This window comes from Pseudophryne corroboree, chromosome 11 (genome assembly GCF_028390025.1).
Source record: "Pseudophryne corroboree isolate aPseCor3 chromosome 11, aPseCor3.hap2, whole genome shotgun sequence".
In the NCBI taxonomy this organism is placed as follows: Eukaryota; Metazoa; Chordata; class Amphibia; order Anura; family Myobatrachidae; genus Pseudophryne; species Pseudophryne corroboree.
In genome coordinates this window covers 130,226,237-130,240,539 of record NC_086454.1, presented here as the reverse complement: position 1 = coordinate 130,240,539, position 14,303 = coordinate 130,226,237, and the positions used below count along the sequence as shown (strand labels likewise).

The following is a 14,303-nucleotide window of genomic DNA, read 5'->3' as shown; positions in this document are numbered from 1 at the left end:
ACATTGGGACAAAAAGCGACAATAAAATGATAACAGAGATTTGAAATTTGCAGAAGATTTTTTTCCATCACTAAGCAGAATGAACATACATAGTGCTGAAGGCAAGGCTCCATAGCTCAGGGGTTAGAGCACTGGTCTTGTAAACCAGCGGTCGTGAGTTCAAATCTCACTGGGGCCTAGTGCTACTTTCTTGTTACTGCTGCTAAAATATAAATTGCAACTCCCAATGTTGAAATAGTCTGCTCAAGAGCTTTAAGTAAGGAGAACCATTTCAATTTGGTCACACATTTGGATATTCAATTTGTACACAGAGTTATGATGTTCAGTCTAATCTGCAAATTGGTTCCAAGAGCATGTCTTAAAATTATTTTATTGTACTGATTCTGTTCATGCTGATAATCCCATCATCATTTTTCAGTATCATTACAAACTGTAGAAAGAGCTTTTCCATAATTAAACTTTAAAGATAGCAACAATGGTATATACATTGTATTAATCTGTATTGTAACGTGCAGGAATCAACTTCATCAGTTGATCCAGAAGAGTTTTGAATTGACAACTGTAGCTGCCAGAAGGCTTTTTTGGTCATGTAAGCATATATAAAGTACAAATGCAAGCATACTCAAGGTAATGACCACTATTGGTCACAAATATCTCAATATAAAGACATTCTGTCATATCATTTTGAAGGCATTCCAGACTAAGGAGCACAAGGTTTGTGAGGCATGGAAAACATGACCAACATTTCCTCAATTTTATATATACACCTATTCAACATACAACAGCAAACTGAAAGTTTCTTTAAATTGTTTAATAGGTTATTAACTGCATGTCCCAAGCAGGCATTTCAGCAGTGGTCATTTGTTAAAAGTGTATATTTGGAGAGTGAGCTACAACTAATAATATCCAATAAGATTACTGAAATTTGAAGAAAACTCTTTTCCACCATAATTCAGACCCCGTATTGGTCACAGTTCTGGCTACTTATGTGGCTCCATCTCTCAGGGGTTAGAGCACTGGTCTCGTAAACCAGGGGTCATGAGGTCCAATCTCACTGGGACCTAGTGTTTCCCAATGTTAAAATAGTCTATGCAATATCTTTAAGTGAGGAGAACCATTTCAATTTGGTCACACATTTGGATATTCAATTTGTACACAGAGTTATGATGTTCAGTCTAATCTGCTGATTGGTTACAAGAGCATGTCTAAAACATATTTGTTGCATTTTATTGGGCCGATTCTGTTCATGCTGATAGTTCCAACAAGGTTTTCACTATTATTATGAAACTATGGTAAGAGCTTTCCAATAATTTAACTTTAATGATAGCACAAAAACACACACATTAGGAGGTTTTTAATACTTCTCACCCTGTTGTACACCTGTTCTGTTTCTGCTGACAGGCATGGTATTATCATTTCAGCTCACTACAGGACACTCTAACACAAAGTTGGAGAGCCATTAAAAATATGTCCAACTTTTTCAATATTTTCTATATAATTCAATTCAAGCAAAGACAGCTAATTTTTGCATTTATTTGATTTTCTGAAAAAGTTATATACTACATGCCCCAATCAAGGATATTGCAAATTTGTAGAATTTTTTTGTGAAAAGTCTACATTGGGACAAAAAGCGACAATAAAATGATAACAGAGATTTGACATTTGCAGAAGATTTTTTTCCATCACTAAGCAGAATGAACATACATAGTGCTGAAGGCAAGGCTCCATAGCTCAGGGGTTAGAGCACTGGTCTTGTAAACCAGGGGTCGTGAGTTCAAATCTCACTGGGGCCTAGTGTTACTTTCTTGTTACTGCTGCTAAAATATAAATTGCAACTCCCAATGTTGAAATAGTCTGCTCAAGAGCTTTAAGTAAGGAGAACCATTTCAATTTGGTCACACATTTGGATATTCAATTTGTACACAGAGTTATGATGTTCAGTCTAATCTGCAAATTGGTTCCAAGAGCATGTCTTAAAATTATTTTATTGTACTGATTCTGTTCATGCTGATAATCCCATCATCATTTTTCAGTATCATTACAAACTGTAGAAAGAGCTTTTCCATAATTAAACTTTAAAGATAGCAACAATGGTATATACATTGTATTAATCTGTATTGTAACGTGCAGGAATCAACTTCATCAGTTGATCCAGAAGAGTTTTGAATTGACAACTGTAGCTGCCAGAAGGCTTTTTTGGTCATGTAAGCATATATAAAGTACAAATGCAAGCATACTCAAGGTAATGACCACTATTGGTCACAAATATCTCAATATAAAGACATTCTGTCATATCATTTTGAAGGCATTCCAGACTAAGGAGCACAAGGTTTGTGAGGCATGGAAAACATGACCAACATTTCCTCAATTTTATATATACACCTATTCAACATACAACAGCAAACTGAAAGTTTCTTTAAATTGTTTAATAGGTTATTAACTGCATGTCCCAAGCAGGCATTTCAGCAGTGGTCATTTGTTAAAAGTGTATATTTGGAGAGTGAGCTACAACTAATAATATCCAATAAGATTACTGAAATTTGAAGAAAACTCTTTTCCACCATAATTCAGACCCCGTATTGGTCACAGTTCTGGCTACTTATGTGGCTCCATCTCTCAGGGGTTAGAGCACTGGTCTCGTAAACCAGGGGTCATGAGGTCCAATCTCACTGGGACCTAGTGTTTCCCAATGTTAAAATAGTCTATGCAATATCTTTAAGTGAGGAGAACCATTTCAATTTGGTCACACATTTGGATATTCAATTTGTACACAGAGTTATGATGTTCAGTCTAATCTGCTGATTGGTTACAAGAGCATGTCTAAAACATATTTGTTGCATTTTATTGGGCCGATTCTGTTCATGCTGATAGTTCCAACAAGTTTTTCACTATTATTATGAAACTATGGTAAGAGCTTTCCAATAATTTAACTTTAATGATAGCACAAAAACACACACATTAGGAGGTTTTTAATACTTCTCACCCTGTTGTACACCTGTTCTGTTTCTGCTGACAGGTATGGTATTATCATTTCAGCTCACTACAGGACACTCTAACACAAAGTTGGAGAGCCATTAAAAATATGTCCAACTTTTTCAATATTTTCTATATAATTCAATTCAAGCAAAGACAGCTAATTTTTGCATTTATTTGATTTTCTGAAAAAGTTATATACTACATGCCTCAATCAAGGATATTGCAAATTTGTAGAATTTTTTTGTGAAAAGTCTACATTGGGACAAAAAGCGACAATAAAATGATAACAGAGATTTGACATTTGCAGAAGATTTTTTTCCATCACTAAGCAGAATGAACATACATAGTGCTTAAGGCAAGGCTCCATAGCTCAGGGGTTAGAGCACTGGTCTTGTAAACCAGGGGTCGTGAGTTCAAATCTCACTGGGGCCTAGTGCTACTTTCTTGTTACTGCTGCTAAAATATAAATTGCAACTCCCAATGTTGAAATAGTCTGCTCAAGAGCTTTAAGTAAGGAGAACCATTTCAATTTGGTCACACATTTGGATATTCAATTTGTACACAGAGTTATGATGTTCAGTCTAATCTGCAAATTGGTTCCAAGAGCATGTCTTAAAATTATTTTATTGTACTGATTCTGTTCATGCTGATAATCCCATCATCATTTTTCAGTATCATTACAAACTGTAGAAAGAGCTTTTCCATAATTAAACTTTAAAGATAGCAACAATGGTATATACATTGTATTAATCTGTATTGTAACGTGCAGGAATCAACTTCATCAGTTGATCCAGAAGAGTTTTGAATTGACAACTGTAGCTGCCAGAAGGCTTTTTTGGTCATGTAAGCATATATAAAGTACAAATGCAAGCATACTCAAGGTAATGACCACTATTGGTCACAAATATCTCAATATAAAGACATTCTGTCATATCATTTTGAAGGCATTCCAGACTAAGGAGCACAAGGTTTGTGAGGCATGGAAAACATGACCAACATTTCCTCAATTTTATATATACACCTATTCAACATACAACAGCAAACTGAAAGTTTCTTTAAATTGTTTAATAGGTTATTAACTGCATGTCCCAAGCAGGCATTTCAGCAGTGGTCATTTGTTAAAAGTGTATATTTGGAGAATGAGCTACAACTAATAATATCCAATAAGATTACTGAAATTTGAAGAAAACTCTTTTCCACCATAAATCAGACCCCGTATTGGTCACAGTTCTGGCTACTTATGTGGCTCCATCTCTCAGGGGTTAGAGCACTGGTCTCGTAAACCAGGGGTCATGAGGTCCAATCTCACTGGGACCTAGTGTTTCCCAATGTTAAAATAGTCTATGCAATATCTTTAAGTGAGGAGAACCATTTCAATTTGGTCACACATTTGGATATTCAATTTGTACACAGAGTTATGATGTTCAGTCTAATCTGCTGATTGGTTACAAGAGCATGTCTAAAACATATTTGTTGCATTTTATTGGGCCGATTCTGTTCATGCTGATAGTTCCAACAAGTTTTTCACTATTATTATGAAACTATGGTAAGAGCTTTCCAATAATTTAACTTTAATGATAGCACAAAAACACATACATTAGGAGGTTTTTAATACTTCTCACCCTGTTGTACACCTGTTCTGTTTCTGCTGACAGGCATGGTATTATCATTTCAGCTCACTACAGGACACTCTAACACAAAGTTGGAGAGCCATTAAAAATATGTCCAACTTTTTCAATATTTTCTATATAATTCAATTCAAGCAAAGACAGCTAATTTTTGCATTTATTTGATTTTCTGAAAAAGTTATATACTACATGCCCCAATCAAGGATATTGCAAATTTGTAGAATTTTTTTGTGAAAAGTCTACATTGGGACAAAAAGCGACAATAAAATGATAACAGAGATTTGAAATTTGCAGAAGATTTTTTTCCATCACTAAGCAGAATGAACATACATAGTGCTGAAGGCAAGGCTCCATAGCTCAGGGGTTAGAGCACTGGTCTTGTAAACCAGGGGTTGTGAGTTCAAATCTCACTGGGGCCTAGTGCTACTTTCTTGTTACTGCTGCTAAAATATAAATTGCAACTCCCAATGTTGAAATAGTCTGCTCAAGAGCTTTAAGTAAGGAGAACCATTTCAATTTGGTCACACATTTGGATATTCAATTTGTACACAGAGTTATGATGTTCAGTCTAATCTGCAAATTGGTTCCAAGAGCATGTCTTAAAATTATTTTATTGTACTGATTCTGTTCATGCTGATAATCCCATCATCATTTTTCAGTATCATTACAAACTGTAGAAAGAGCTTTTCCATAATTAAACTTTAAAGATAGCAACAATGGTATATACATTGTATTAATCTGTATTGTAACGTGCAGGAATCAACTTCATCAGTTGATCCAGAAGAGTTTTGAATTGACAACTGTAGCTGCCAGAAGGCTTTTTTGGTCATGTAAGCATATATAAAGTACAAATGCAAGCATACTCAAGGTAATGACCACTATTGGTCACAAATATCTCAATATAAAGACATTCTGTCATATCATTTTGAAGGCATTCCAGACTAAGGAGCACAAGGTTTGTGAGGCATGGAAAACATGACCAACATTTCCTCAATTTTATATATACACCTATTCAACATACAACAGCAAACTGAAAGTTTCTTTAAATTGTTTAATAGGTTATTAACTGCATGTCCCAAGCAGGCATTTCAGCAGTGGTCATTTGTTAAAAGTGTATATTTGGAGAGTGAGCTACAACTAATAATATCCAATAAGATTACTGAAATTTGAAGAAAACTCTTTTCCACCATAATTCAGACCCCGTATTGGTCACAGTTCTGGCTACTTATGTGGCTCCATCTCTCAGGGGTTAGAGCACTGGTCTCGTAAACCAGGGGTCATGAGGTCCAATCTCACTGGGACCTAGTGTTTCCCAATGTTAAAATAGTCTATGCAATATCTTTAAGTGAGGAGAACCATTTCAATTTGGTCACACATTTGGATATTCAATTTGTACACAGAGTTATGATGTTCAGTCTAATCTGCTGATTGGTTACAAGAGCATGTCTAAAACATATTTGTTGCATTTTATTGGGCCGATTCTGTTCATGCTGATAGTTCCAACAAGTTTTTCACTATTATTATGAAACTATGGTAAGAGCTTTCCAATAATTTAACTTTAATGATAGCACAAAAACACACACATTAGGAGGTTTTTAATACTTCTCACCCTGTTGTACACCTGTTCTGTTTCTGCTGACAGGCATGGTATTATCATTTCAGCTCACTACAGGACACTCTAACACAAAGTTGGAGAGCCATTAAAAATATGTCCAACTTTTTCAATATTTTCTATATAATTCAATTCAAGCAAAGACAGCTAATTTTTGCATTTATTTGATTTTCTGAAAAAGTTATATACTACATGCCTCAATCAAGGATATTGCAAATTTGTAGAATTTTTTTGTGAAAAGTCTACATTGGGACAAAAAGCGACAATAAAATGATAACAGAGATTTGAAATTTGCAGAAGATTTTTTTCCATCACTAAGCAGAATGAACATACATAGTGCTGAAGGCAAGGCTCCATAGCTCAGGGGTTAGAGCACTGGTCTTGTAAACCAGGGGTCGTGAGTTCAAATCTCACTGGGGCCTAGTGCTACTTTCTTGTTACTGCTGCTAAAATATAAATTGCAACTCCCAATGTTGAAATAGTCTGCTCAAGAGCTTTAAGTAAGGAGAACCATTTCAATTTGGTCACACATTTGGATATTCAATTTGTACACAGAGTTATGATGTTCAGTCTAATCTGCAAATTGGTTCCAAGAGCATGTCTTAAAATTATTTTATTGTACTGATTCTGTTCATGCTGATAATCCCATCATCATTTTTCAGTATCATTACAAACTGTAGAAAGAGCTTTTCCATAATTAAACTTTAAAGATAGCAACAATGGTATATACATTGTATTAATCTGTATTGTAACGTGCAGGAATCAACTTCATCAGTTGATCCAGAAGAGTTTTGAATTGACAACTGTAGCTGCCAGAAGGCTTTTTTGGTCATGTAAGCATATATAAAGTACAAATGCAAGCATACTCAAGGTAATGACCACTATTGGTCACAAATATCTCAATATAAAGACATTCTGTCATATCATTTTGAAGGCATTCCAGACTAAGGAGCACAAGGTTTGTGAGGCATGGAAAACATGACCAACATTTCCTCAATTTTATATATACACCTATTCAACATACAACAGCAAACTGAAAGTTTCTTTAAATTGTTTAATAGGTTATTAACTGCATGTCCCAAGCAGGCATTTCAGCAGTGGTCATTTGTTAAAAGTGTATATTTGGAGAGTGAGCTACAACTAATAATATCCAATAAGATTACTGAAATTTGAAGAAAACTCTTTTCCACCATAATTCAGACCCCGTATTGGTCACAGTTCTGGCTACTTATGTGGCTCCATCTCTCAGGGGTTAGAGCACTGGTCTCGTAAACCAGGGGTCATGAGGTCCAATCTCACTGGGACCTAGTGTTTCCCAATGTTAAAATAGTCTATGCAATATCTTTAAGTGAGGAGAACCATTTCAATTTGGTCACACATTTGGATATTCAATTTGTACACAGAGTTATGATGTTCAGTCTAATCTGCTGATTGGTTACAAGAGCATGTCTAAAACATATTTGTTGCATTTTATTGGGCCGATTCTGTTCATGCTGATAGTTCCAACAAGTTTTTCACTATTATTATGAAACTATGGTAAGAGCTTTCCAATAATTTAACTTTAATGATAGCACAAAAACACATACATTAGGAGGTTTTTAATACTTCTCACCCTGTTGTACACCTGTTCTGTTTCTGCTGACAGGCATGGTATTATCATTTCAGCTCACTACAGGACACTCTAACACAAAGTTGGAGAGCCATTAAAAATATGTCCAACTTTTTCAATATTTTCTATATAATTCAATTCAAGCAAAGACAGCTAATTTTTGCATTTATTTGATTTTCTGAAAAAGTTATATACTACATGCCCCAATCAAGGATATTGCAAATTTGTAGAATTTTTTTGTGAAAAGTCTACATTGGGACAAAAAGCGACAATAAAATGATAACAGAGATTTGAAATTTGCAGAAGATTTTTTTCCATCACTAAGCAGAATGAACATACATAGTGCTGAAAGCAAGGCTCCATAGCTCAGGGGTTAGAGCACTGGTCTTGTAAACCAGGGGTCGTGAGTTCAAATCTCACTGGGGCCTAGTGCTACTTTCTTGTTACTGCTGCTAAAATATAAATTGCAACTCCCAATGTTGAAATAGTCTGCTCAAGAGCTTTAAGTAAGGAGAACCATTTCAATTTGGTCACACATTTGGATATTCAATTTGTACACAGAGTTATGATGTTCAGTCTAATCTGCAAATTGGTTCCAAGAGCATGTCTTAAAATTATTTTATTGTACTGATTCTGTTCATGCTGATAATCCCATCATCATTTTTCAGTATCATTACAAACTGTAGAAAGAGCTTTTCCATAATTAAACTTTAAAGATAGCAACAATGGTATATACATTGTATTAATCTGTATTGTAACGTGCAGGAATCAACTTCATCAGTTGATCCAGAAGAGTTTTGAATTGACAACTGTAGCTGCCAGAAGGCTTTTTTGGTCATGTAAGCATATATAAAGTACAAATGCAAGCATACTCAAGGTAATGACCACTATTGGTCACAAATATCTCAATATAAAGACATTCTGTCATATCATTTTGAAGGCATTCCAGACTAAGGAGCACAAGGTTTGTGAGGCATGGAAAACATGACCAACATTTCCTCAATTTTATATATACACCTATTCAACATACAACAGCAAACTGAAAGTTTCTTTAAATTGTTTAATAGGTTATTAACTGCATGTCCCAAGCAGGCATTTCAGCAGTGGTCATTTGTTAAAAGTGTATATTTGGATAATGAGCTACAACTAATAATATCCAATAAGATTACTGAAATTTGAAGAAAACTATTTTCCACCATAATTCAGACCCCGTATTGGTCACAGTTCTGGCTACTTATGTGGCTCCATCTCTCAGGGGTTAGAGCACTGGTCTCGTAAACCAGGGGTCATGAGGTCCAATCTCACTGGGACCTAGTGTTTCCCAATGTTAAAATAGTCTATGCAATATCTTTAAGTGAGGAGAACCATTTCAATTTGGTCACACATTTGGATATTCAATTTGTACACAGAGTTATGATGTTCAGTCTAATCTGCTGATTGGTTACAAGAGCATGTCTAAAACATATTTGTTGCATTTTATTGGGCCGATTCTGTTCATGCTGATAGCTCCAACAAGTTTTTCACTATTATTATGAAACTATGGTAAGAGCTTTCCAATAATTTTACTTTAATGATAGCACAAAAACACACACATTAGGAGGTTTTTAATACTTCTCACCCTGTTGTACACCTGTTCTGTTTCTGCTGACAGGCATGGTATTATCATTTCAGCTCACTACAGGACACTCTAACACAAAGTTGGAGAGCCATTAAAAATATGTCCAACTTTTTCAATATTTTCTATATAATTCAATTCAAGCAAAGACAGCTAATTTTTGCATTTATTTGATTTTCTGAAAAAGTTATATACTACATGCCTCAATCAAGGATATTGCAAATTTGTAGAATTTTTTTGTGAAAAGTCTACATTGGGACAAAAAGCGACAATAAAATGATAACAGAGATTTGAAATTTGCAGAAGATTTTTTTCCATCACTAAGCAGAATGAACATACATAGTGCTGAAGGCAAGGCTCCATAGCTCAGGGGTTAGAGCACTGGTCTTGTAAACCAGCGGTCGTGAGTTCAAATCTCACTGGGGCCTAGTGCTACTTTCTTGTTACTGCTGCTAAAATATAAATTGCAACTCCCAATGTTGAAATAGTCTGCTCAAGAGCTTTAAGTAAGGAGAACCATTTCAATTTGGTCACACATTTGGATATTCAATTTGTACACAGAGTTATGATGTTCAGTCTAATCTGCAAATTGGTTCCAAGAGCATGTCTTAAAATTATTTTATTGTACTGATTCTGTTCATGCTGATAATCCCATCATCATTTTTCAGTATCATTACAAACTGTAGAAAGAGCTTTTCCATAATTAAACTTTAAAGATAGCAACAATGGTATATACATTGTATTAATCTGTATTGTAACGTGCAGGAATCAACTTCATCAGTTGATCCAGAAGAGTTTTGAATTGACAACTGTAGCTGCCAGAAGGCTTTTTTGGTCATGTAAGCATATATAAAGTACAAATGCAAGCATACTCAAGGTAATGACCACTATTGGTCACAAATATCTCAATATAAAGACATTCTGTCATATCATTTTGAAGGCATTCCAGACTAAGGAGCACAAGGTTTGTGAGGCATGGAAAACATGACCAACATTTCCTCAATTTTATATATACACCTATTCAACATACAACAGCAAACTGAAAGTTTCTTTAAATTGTTTAATAGGTTATTAACTGCATGTCCCAAGCAGGCATTTCAGCAGTGGTCATTTGTTAAAAGTGTATATTTGGAGAGTGAGCTACAACTAATAATATCCAATAAGATTACTGAAATTTGAAGAAAACTCTTTTCCACCATAATTCAGACCCCGTATTGGTCACAGTTCTGGCTACTTATGTGGCTCCATCTCTCAGGGGTTAGAGCACTGGTCTCGTAAACCAGGGGTCATGAGGTCCAATCTCACTGGGACCTAGTGTTTCCCAATGTTAAAATAGTCTATGCAATATCTTTAAGTGAGGAGAACCATTTCAATTTGGTCACACATTTGGATATTCAATTTGTACACAGAGTTATGATGTTCAGTCTAATCTGCTGATTGGTTACAAGAGCATGTCTAAAACATATTTGTTGCATTTTATTGGGCCGATTCTGTTCATGCTGATAGTTCCAACAAGTTTTTCACTATTATTATGAAACTATGGTAAGAGCTTTCCAATAATTTAACTTTAATGATAGCACAAAAACACACACATTAGGAGGTTTTTAATACTTCTCACCCTGTTGTACACCTGTTCTGTTTCTGCTGACAGGCATGGTATTATCATTTCAGCTCACTACAGGACACTCTAACACAAAGTTGGAGAGCCATTAAAAATATGTCCAACTTTTTCAATATTTTCTATATAATTCAATTCAAGCAAAGACAGCTAATTTTTGCATTTATTTGATTTTCTGAAAAAGTTATATACTACATGCCCCAATCAAGGATATTGCAAATTTGTAGAATTTTTTTGTGAAAAGTCTACATTGGGACAAAAAGCGACAATAAAATGATAACAGAGATTTGAAATTTGCAGAAGATTTTTTTCCATCACTAAGCAGAATGAACATACATAGTGCTGAAGGCAAGGCTCCATAGCTCAGGGGTTAGAGCACTGGTCTTGTAAACCAGGGGTCGTGAGTTCAAATCTCACTGGGGCCTAGTGCTACTTTCTTGTTACTGCTGCTAAAATATAAATTGCAACTCCCAATGTTGAAATAGTCTGCTCAAGAGCTTTAAGTAAGGAGAACCATTTCAATTTGGTCACACATTTGGATATTCAATTTGTACACAGAGTTATGATGTTCAGTCTAATCTGCAAATTGGTTCCAAGAGCATGTCTTAAAATTATTTTATTGTACTGATTCTGTTCATGCTGATAATCCCATCATCATTTTTCAGTATCATTACAAACTGTAGAAAGAGCTTTTCCATAATTAAACTTTAAAGATAGCAACAATGGTATATACATTGTATTAATCTGTATTGTAACGTGCAGGAATCAACTTCATCTGTTGATCCAGAAGAGTTTTGAATTGACAACTGTAGCTGCCAGAAGGCTTTTTTGGTCATGTAAGCATATATAAAGTACAAATGCAAGCATACTCAAGGTAATGACCACTATTGGTCACAAATATCTCAATATAAAGACATTCTGTCATATCATTTTGAAGGCATTCCAGACTAAGGAGCACAAGGTTTGTGAGGCATGGAAAACATGACCAACATTTCCTCAATTTTATATATACACCTATTCAACATACAACAGCAAACTGAAAGTTTCTTTAAATTGTTTAATAGGTTATTAACTGCATGTCCCAAGCAGGCATTTCAGCAGTGGTCATTTGTTAAAAGTGTATATTTGGAGAGTGAGCTACAACTAATAATATCCAATAAGATTACTGAAATTTGAAGAAAACTCTTTTCCACCATAATTCAGACCCCGTATTGGTCACAGTTCTGGCTACTTATGTGGCTCCATCTCTCAGGGGTTAGAGCACTGGTCTCGTAAACCAGGGGTCATGAGGTCCAATCTCACTGGGACCTAGTGTTTCCCAATGTTAAAATAGTCTATGCAATATCTTTAAGTGAGGAGAACCATTTCAATTTGGTCACACATTTGGATATTCAATTTGTACACAGAGTTATGATGTTCAGTCTAATCTGCTGATTGGTTACAAGAGCATGTCTAAAACATATTTGTTGCATTTTATTGGGCCGATTCTGTTCATGCTGATAGTTCCAACAAGTTTTTCACTATTATTATGAAACTATGGTAAGAGCTTTCCAATAATTTAACTTTAATGATAGCACAAAAACACACACATTAGGAGGTTTTTAATACTTCTCACCCTGTTGTACACCTGTTCTGTTTCTGCTGACAGGCATGGTATTATCATTTCAGCTCACTACAGGACACTCTAACACAAAGTTGGAGAGCCATTAAAAATATGTCCAACTTTTTCAATATTTTCTATATAATTCAATTCAAGCAAAGACAGCTAATTTTTGCATTTATTTGATTTTCTGAAAAAGTTATATACTACATGCCCCAATCAAGGATATTGCAAATTTGTAGAATTTTTTTGTGAAAAGTCTACATTGGGACAAAAAGCGACAATAAAATGATAACAGAGATTTGACATTTGCAGAAGATTTTTTTCCATCACTAAGCAGAATGAACATACATAGTGCTGAAGGCAAGGCTCCATAGCTCAGGGGTTAGAGCACTGGTCTTGTAAACCAGGGGTCGTGAGTTCAAATCTCACTGGGGCCTAGTGCTACTTTCTTGTTACTGCTGCTAAAATATAAATTGCAACTCCCAATGTTGAAATAGTCTGCTCAAGAGCTTTAAGTAAGGAGAACCATTTCAATTTGGTCACACATTTGGATATTCAATTTGTACACAGAGTTATGATGTTCAGTCTAATCTGCAAATTGGTTCCAAGAGCATGTCTTAAAATTATTTTATTGTACTGATTCTGTTCATGCTGATAATCCCATCATCATTTTTTAGTATCATTACAAACTGTAGAAAGAGCTTTTCCATAATTAAACTTTAAAGATAGCAACAATGGTATATACATTGTATTAATCTGTATTGTAACGTGCAGGAATCAACTTCATCAGTTGATCCAGAAGAGTTTTGAATTGACAACTGTAGCTGCCAGAAGGCTTTTTTGGTCATGTAAGCATATATAAAGTACAAATGCAAGCATACTCAAGGTAATGACCACTATTGGTCACAAATATCTCAATATAAAGACATTCTGTCATATCATTTTGAAGGCTTTCCAGACTAAGGAGCACAAGGTTTGTGAGGCATGGAAAACATGACCAACATTTCCTCAATTTTATATATACACCTATTCAACATACAACAGCAAACTGAAAGTTTCTTTAAATTGTTTAATAGGTTATTAACTGCATGTCCCAAGCAGGCATTTCAGCAGTGGTCATTTGTTAAAAGTGTATATTTGGAGAATGAGCTACAACTAATAATATCCAATAAGATTACTGAAATTTGAAGAAAACTCTTTTCCACCATAAATCAGACCCCGTATTGGTCACAGTTCTGGCTACTTATGTGGCTCCATCTCTCAGGGGTTAGAGCACTGGTCTCGTAAACCAGGGGTCATGAGGTCCAATCTCACTGGGACCTAGTGTTTCCCAATGTTAAAATAGTCTATGCAATATCTTTAAGTGAGGAGAACCATTTCAATTTGGTCACACATTTGGATATTCAATTTGTACACAGAGTTATGATGTTCAGTCTAATCTGCTGATTGGTTACAAGAGCATGTCTAAAACATATTTGTTGCATTTTATTGGGCCGATTCTGTTCATGCTGATAGTTCCAACAAGTTTTTCACTATTATTATGAAACTATGGTAAGAGCTTTCCAATAATTTAACTTTAATGATAGCACAAAAACACACACATTAGGAGGTTTTTAATACTTCTCACCCTGTTGTACACCTG

The 14,303-nt window shown here is 35.0% G+C and overlaps 9 non-coding genes across 9 annotated transcripts; all 9 read left to right on the top strand.

The window, feature by feature from the left end:
- The first annotated feature begins 105 nt into the window (after nucleotides 1–105).
- Nucleotides 106–178, top strand: TRNAT-UGU (transfer RNA threonine (anticodon UGU)). The gene has a single exon. It is a non-coding gene; the product is annotated as a tRNA-Thr (tRNA).
- Nucleotides 179–1,720: 1,542 nt separating this feature from the next.
- On the top strand, nucleotides 1,721–1,793 carry TRNAT-UGU (transfer RNA threonine (anticodon UGU)). Its single transcript has one exon. It is a non-coding gene; the product is annotated as a tRNA-Thr (tRNA).
- A 1,542-nt stretch (nucleotides 1,794–3,335) lies between these two features.
- On the top strand, nucleotides 3,336–3,408 carry TRNAT-UGU (transfer RNA threonine (anticodon UGU)). Its single transcript has one exon. It is a non-coding gene; the product is annotated as a tRNA-Thr (tRNA).
- A 1,542-nt stretch (nucleotides 3,409–4,950) lies between these two features.
- TRNAT-UGU (transfer RNA threonine (anticodon UGU)) lies at nucleotides 4,951–5,023 on the top strand. The gene has a single exon. It is a non-coding gene; the product is annotated as a tRNA-Thr (tRNA).
- Nucleotides 5,024–6,565: 1,542 nt separating this feature from the next.
- On the top strand, nucleotides 6,566–6,638 carry TRNAT-UGU (transfer RNA threonine (anticodon UGU)). The gene has a single exon. It is a non-coding gene; the product is annotated as a tRNA-Thr (tRNA).
- Nucleotides 6,639–8,180: 1,542 nt separating this feature from the next.
- On the top strand, nucleotides 8,181–8,253 carry TRNAT-UGU (transfer RNA threonine (anticodon UGU)). The gene has a single exon. It is a non-coding gene; the product is annotated as a tRNA-Thr (tRNA).
- Nucleotides 8,254–9,795: 1,542 nt separating this feature from the next.
- TRNAT-UGU (transfer RNA threonine (anticodon UGU)) lies at nucleotides 9,796–9,868 on the top strand. The gene has a single exon. It is a non-coding gene; the product is annotated as a tRNA-Thr (tRNA).
- Nucleotides 9,869–11,410: 1,542 nt separating this feature from the next.
- Nucleotides 11,411–11,483, top strand: TRNAT-UGU (transfer RNA threonine (anticodon UGU)). The gene has a single exon. It is a non-coding gene; the product is annotated as a tRNA-Thr (tRNA).
- Nucleotides 11,484–13,025: 1,542 nt separating this feature from the next.
- Nucleotides 13,026–13,098, top strand: TRNAT-UGU (transfer RNA threonine (anticodon UGU)). The gene has a single exon. It is a non-coding gene; the product is annotated as a tRNA-Thr (tRNA).
- The last annotated feature ends 1,205 nt before the right edge of the window (nucleotides 13,099–14,303 follow it).